The 6,490-nt window shown below is 49.7% G+C and overlaps 2 non-coding genes across 2 annotated transcripts; one reads left to right on the top strand and one right to left on the bottom strand.

Annotated features, from left to right (window-relative positions):
- Positions 1–5,160: 5,160 nt before the first annotated feature.
- Positions 5,161–5,243, top strand: TRNAL-CAG (transfer RNA leucine (anticodon CAG)). Its single transcript has one exon. It is a non-coding gene; the product is annotated as a tRNA-Leu (tRNA).
- A 390-nt stretch (positions 5,244–5,633) lies between these two features.
- TRNAL-CAG (transfer RNA leucine (anticodon CAG)) lies at positions 5,634–5,716 on the bottom strand. The gene has a single exon. It is a non-coding gene; the product is annotated as a tRNA-Leu (tRNA).
- Between the last annotated feature and the right edge of the window lie 774 nt (positions 5,717–6,490).

Below are 6,490 nucleotides of genomic sequence, written 5' to 3'. Positions count from 1 at the left end.
GTCTCAAAAAAAAAAAAATTGGCGCTCTACTCTTTGCCTATCAGGGTGTAAGCTGTCGTGTGGGCCATTCCCGAGGTTCTCCTTCTAGAGTGGCCAAAGGCTTAGGGGGCACTGGCAGAAGCAGTCCAGAGAACTTTCGAGTGAGTTCCTGGTCTTTGGTTTATTCTAGTTGTCACTGAAATGCTCACTGTCCACGTGATTCACTCACAACCAAGAAATTGGGCCGCCTGACTCCCTCCGTGCCAAGGGTGATCTTGGGGTCTTTGGCTCCAGTTCCAGAGAGACCGAACATCCCCCAACCCGTCCTGTTAGACATCTCCATCTGCCTCATCCACTTCACCTCCAGATTCCCCCATTCCCCTGGGGCTGGCCTCGCTTCTCCCCTCAGAGTCAAGATGTCCAAACCAGGGCCTTGGCAGGCATTCGTTCCTGGCACCCCATGGCTTCTGCTCTCCACCCTCAGCCAAGAAAACCAGAGCCTGAACCACACAATCTTGGCCGTACTACTTGGCCTGCCTTCCTGGGAAAATCCTACCCTTTCTTTTAAGTCTCCTTCAGTAATGAAAACAGGACTAACAATGGCATCTCAAAGTCCATCCTGCCTCGTGAATTGGCCAGCCCTCGTGGCCTTTTTCTAAGGAGACAATGTGAAGAAATTGCTGGGCATGATGCTAGGTACACTGTAGTTTTCAAGAAGGGATTTTGTTTTGTTTTGTTTTTGAGACAGGGTCTCACTCTGTTGCCCAGGCTGGAGTGAGGTGGCGTGATCACGGCTCACTACAGCCTCAACCTCCTGGGCTCAAGCAATCCTTCCACCCCAGCCTCCCAAAGTGTTAGGATTACAGGTGTGAGCCACCACACCTGGCCTCAAGGAGGAGTTTTGAGCCAGATGAATCAAATTCTACTTACCAACTGTATGACTCTGGGTAATTCCCATGGTCTCTCTGAGTCTCACTTTCCTATAAAATGGGGTGATGATGACCTGTGTTGTGGTGCTGTGATGAACATTAATGAGATCATGGATGGAAAGGAAGCATTCACTAGCACTCAGCTCTTGCCACAATTTCTCCAGGCAGGCCTGGTGATGTGTGCCGAAGTCCCAGGAATGATAGGAATTCCCCCTTTTTTGGCTGGACAAACACGGGGTCCTCATTTGGCCATCTGACTTCATCGGTCCTAAGTAGGGCAAGCCACAGGAAGAGCCACATCAGGACTTCCCCAGCTGCATGCAGTCTTTTCAAGCTGCACTCAGGGGACTTTATCCACCCAAGCTGGACAAATGCCCAGAGTAGGGAATGAGTGAGGCCTGTCCCACACGGCTCTTTGTTGGTGTCTAGGCTGCTGATAAGGAGGAAACAGGACATAAACAGAAATGATGGCCTTCTCCCTTCCCAATTTTGGTCTCAGCTACCTGAGGCTGCTAGGCTTCCTCCAGGCCTGGAGGCTGCCATATGAAAAGTGTCGAGGGGGGACAGCTGATCATCCCCCCAAATCCAGGAGACAGGGCTGTGTGGGAACCTAGTGCTGAGCCCCAGCAAGGGAGCTTGTTCTCCCAGGCAGGCCAGGAGGGCAGCAGGCAGAGCAGGGCTGGACACGGCTCCAGCTCTGGCTTTACCTCTGTTTTCTCCTCTCTAAAATGATGTACACTCAGAAAGGCTACCCGGATCAAGCCACTCGGCCCACCTAAGCCTCACCTCCCTGGCCTGTAAAATGGGGTGAAAGTGGGAAGCTAGCAGCCCCTGCTTCAAAGCTCTTGCCTCCAAGGGAAACTGAGCTTCTAGAAATCTGGCTCCTCGATGGCCTTGGTGACTTCCTATTGCATCCCTATACCCTCTCCTTCCGCCCGGACGTCCCACACACATACCAGCCAGCAGCAGGGATTGTCTGTTTTACCTCAAAACACATCCTGAATCTTGAATTCTACCACCTTTTGCAATCTCCACTTCCCTGGTCCAGCTACCATCATCTCTTATCCTTCCTGCCATGGCCTCCTCCCTGGACTTCCAATTCTTCCCTTGGCCTCCCATCCATCCTCCACACAGCAGCCAAAGGGACAGTTTTGGAAGGGCCCTCAGGACCATGCCAATCCCCTGCTTAAAACACTCCAGGTTGGGCACAGTGACTAACACCTATAATCCTAGCACTTTGGGAGGACAAGGCCAGAGGATCACTTGGGCTTGGGAGTTCCAGACCAGCCTGGGCAACATGTCAAGATCCTGTCTCTACAAAAAGTAGCCAAATGTGGTGGTGCACACCTGTAGTCCCAGCTACTCGGGAGGCTAAGGCAGGGATTGCTTGAGCCCAGGAGGTTAAGGCTGCAGTGAGTCAAGACTGTGCCACTGGACTCCAACGTGGACGACAGGGCGGGACCTTGTCTCAAAACAGCAGCAACAATAAACAAAAACACACCAGTTACTCCATCACAGAAGAAAATCCAAACTCCTTTCACTGGCACTCCAGCCCTGTGTGATATGGCCTGAGCCTTCCCATCACCTTACTGCTGCCGCGCTGGCCTTGCTGTCCTTCCAACAGATAAGATTCCTGTCTTTGCACTGGCTACATCTTTCATCTGCAATGCTGTCACCTGCAGCTTTGATTTTGTCATTCTCCTTTTGAACTCAGTGTCAGTTCCTCACAGAGGCCCTCCCTAACCACCCTGCCCAAGAGAGCCCCAGTCACTCTTGATCACTGTTAAAGGGATATTTTTTTTTTTTTTTGAGACAGTCTCGCTCTGTCCCCCAGCCTGAAGTGCAGTAGTATGATCTCAGCTCACTGCAACTTCTGCCTTCCAGGTTCAAGCAATTCCCCTTTCTCAGCCTCCTGAGTAGCTGGGACTACAGGCATATGCCATCATGCCTGGCTAATTTTTGTATTTATAGTAGACATGGGGTTTCACCATGCTGGCCAGGCTGGTCTCAAACTTCTGACCTTGTGATATGCCCACCTCAGCCTCCCAAAGTGCTGGGATCATAGGCATGAGCCACCTTGCCAGGCCAAAAGGATAATTTTTAAGATAAAATCATAATTCTCATATAAAATGAACACATGTCAAAGGTTTTATTTTAGTCATTAATTAATAGAGGGACCTGTACAATGTTATAACCAATTCAAAAGAGAATTCAAAGACACACATATATTGGCAATCAGGAGTGCTGAAATGAATTTATAAGTAAATTGCAAAATTGGTCAATATCCACAGGGCAATGATCAATTGCATTCCACCCTATCAAAATTCACCTGTATTTCTGTGGACAAGAATTATTTGGACATAAGAATAATGAAAGGTGCAAGCCCTTAAAGGATTAGATAGCTGGATGGGTGATCCCGGCGGAACATCCAGTTATCTTTATTGCCTGTTTCAAAGTCTCTCGAGTTTCCTGATGCGTTCTCTACCCAGCACTTACCAACACCTGAATGTGTTTGTTCATTTGGTTCTTATCCTTCTTACTTCGATGCATGTATGAATGTATCTTGAGAGTAAAATTCTGTTTTGTTCACAGCATACAGAAGAATGGCACATAGCAAGTGCTTAATAAATGTTTGTTGACTTTCTTTCCAGCTTCCAGGGCAATTTGTATTTTAGAAGAGGACACAAGGCTAGGCATGGTGGTTCACACCTGTAATCCCAGCACTTTGGGAGACTGAGGTGGGCAGATCACAATGTCAAGAGATCGAGACCAACCTAGGCAACATGGTGAAACCCCGTCACTACTAAAAATACAAAAATTAGCTGGGCCTGGTAGTGTGTGCCTGTAATTCCAGCTACTCAGGAGGCTGAAGCAGGAGAATTGCTTGAGCCCAGGAGGCAGAGGTTGCAGTGAGCGGAGATCACACCACTGCAGGTGACAGAGCGAGATTCTGTCTCAAAAAAAAAAGTGGGGGGGTTTAAGTGCTAAACCTAAAGGAAAGAATTCTGTCAGTCAATGAGAAGAGGACATCTGGGACAGGGAAAGAAGAGGGTTTCATCATCTTTCAAATAACCAGGACCTCTGCCCACCCCAAGGGGCTCCATCCCAAGCTCCAAGCATTTAAAGGGAATCTGACCCAAGGGTGGTAAGGGCTGCTGTTCTCCTGCTGAGGCCACTCCGTGATACCATCTCAGACAAGTCCAACGACACTAAGGGGTTAATGTGACCCCACTGTTCACACCTTCTGGGCCTGATCCCTGGACTCCAGAGTGGGTTCACAGATGTCGGAGAGTCTCGGACCCTCTCTTTCAGTGCCTGTGTACAGAGAGGGGCAGCAGCTTTCATTGTAGAATCATGAGTTATTAAGGAGGGAATTCAATAATTAATGTGTAATTGTTACACACCAGGTCAGTGGCCCAGGCCCCTAAGATCCTAGAAATCCCTTGGAGAAGGGCACCCTCTCAGTACCGAGGTCTTCTGGTCCCTGGAAACAGCCTGCGGGCAGCGTGCCTAAGCCTAGAGGGGGCGAAAGGGAAGAGAGGAAGATGCCGCGGGGGCCAGGAAAAGAGAGATGAGTCACGAAACGAGGGGATGCAGGAAGGAGGAAGCCAGAGAAGAACTGAATCCTCGGGATCTTCCCTGCGCACCTACTGTGTGCCGGGCACGGTTCGGGCACTGGGACATAGGAATAGTGCGTGCCGCCGCAGGGCTCATTCTACCCCGGAGCCTGGGTAAATGAGTTAAACACACATACAAATGTGAAGCTGCAGTTGGGGCGAGAGGAAGGAGAGCGCGGTTAAGAGTGTCAGGCGGCCTTGCAATAACCGGGCTTTACCTAGATTGGGCGCCAGCTCACGGAGATGTCTACAGATCAGTGCAGGTATGCGGACTTGATTGCATCGTGCACAAGGGAAATGTAAGGTTGCTTGCAGATTTCAGGAATCAAAGCTGACATGAATAGTACATATATGCATGCAGAATGAATACATGCTGGAGGCTCAAATGCACGTGTGTTAAAGTGACAGACCGCGGTCTCGGCCTTCTCTAGTAGGCCTTGCGCACCCTCTGGCGTCGCCTAGGTGCATCGCGCTGATCCTCCTCGTTCCATCTTGCCACGCCCCATTGAAGCAAGCGAGTGTAATTCGCTCCAGTCAAAGCCATTCGAGAATAAGGCCTGAGTCTTTGCGGCTTGCTACGCATGCGCACACTACAGAACTTGTGTAGAGGCTTGTAGGAAAGCTTTCTTCAAGCAGTCAGGATGGCCGAGCGGTCTAAGGCGCTGCGTTCAGGTCGCAGTCTCCCCTGGAGGCGTGGGTTCGAATCCCACTTCTGACAATGCTGTAATTCTTTTCCATATCACAATCGCAGACCGGTTAAAACGGAACCTTGTTTTTTTTAATTTTTACAAAACGAGCATTTTCTTATTAGCAGACATTTTCTTTTTTAAAAAAAGAATCTCGCTCTGTCGCCCAGGCTAGAATGCAGTGGCGCCATCATAGCTCATTGCAGCCTTTGAATTCCTGCGATCCACCCGCCTCAGCCTCCCCTAGAGTTGATAGTTCAAGCTCGCACGACCACATCCTGTCATTTTCTTCCCGATATTCATTTGACTTCGGACTGTAAAACGTACGTCCCCTGTGTCGCAGGGTCTCTCCCCGTGTGTGGTCGTCGAAGATCTAAATTTTCTTTTGTGCTTTTTAAGAGAAAATAGTGGAAAAGATCACTTGTCAGAAGTGGGATTCGAACCCACGCCTCCAGGGGAGACTGCGACCTGAACGCAGCGCCTTAGACCGCTCGGCCATCCTGACTTCCTGCCCTTGTCTTTCGTTCATCTCACTCTGCAAAGCCGCTCGAGACTCAGAGCCCAACGACTGCGTCCGGGCAGCCCCGCGTCCCGCCGGCAGCCTAGGTCATTCACAACCAAACCCAGCCGGTGCGACTCACCCCTACTCTCAAACTGGCGCTTTCTACTGAAGACACAGATAATTTAAATGAAAAATCGGTTTCCCATACCTTCAACAGAAACACAATCAAAACGAAATAACGTTGCTAAATTCTAGCCCTGCCCAGGCTCTGAGCCGCAAGTGGTGGTATTATGAACTATTCCTAACACCGGTCAGATGTTTCAGGCTGTGAATGGGGTATTAGCAGAGTAGGGGGCGGGGTTTGGAGAATGACTCCTGGAAGGAGGATGCTCTGTAAGGTTTTTGTCATCTGCTCCTCAGGACGGGAGATCTTGGGTTGGGAGATCCCACTCTGCAAATAATTAGCTAGGGTCTCATCCAGAAAGAGTTGGCTTTTAGACCTTTCTAATAAGCTGATCAAGGAGAAAAGTTGGAGGTTGTTAAGCTTGGGGAAGAGAATTATCTGTCTACAAAAGCCTGATGTGTACGAGGGGTTGGGATCATGTCCACCTATCCTTTATGCTCCAAGAACTAGGGCCTGAGGTGGAGGTGCAGTGGGTGGATAGCTAGAGGAAGGCTTTGGGAGAAGACAGACTTTGCTAGAAAGGAAACAAGGTGACATCCCCGTCGCTGGAGGCATTCAAGAAAAGGATGGATGGTCACTTGGGGGAAATGTTG

The sequence above is a fragment of the Callithrix jacchus genome, chromosome 20 (assembly GCF_049354715.1).
Source record: "Callithrix jacchus isolate 240 chromosome 20, calJac240_pri, whole genome shotgun sequence".
Lineage (NCBI taxonomy): Eukaryota > Metazoa > Chordata > Mammalia > Primates > Cebidae > Callithrix > Callithrix jacchus.
Note: the sequence above shows the minus strand (reverse complement) of the source record. Positions and strands in the feature narration are given on the sequence as shown.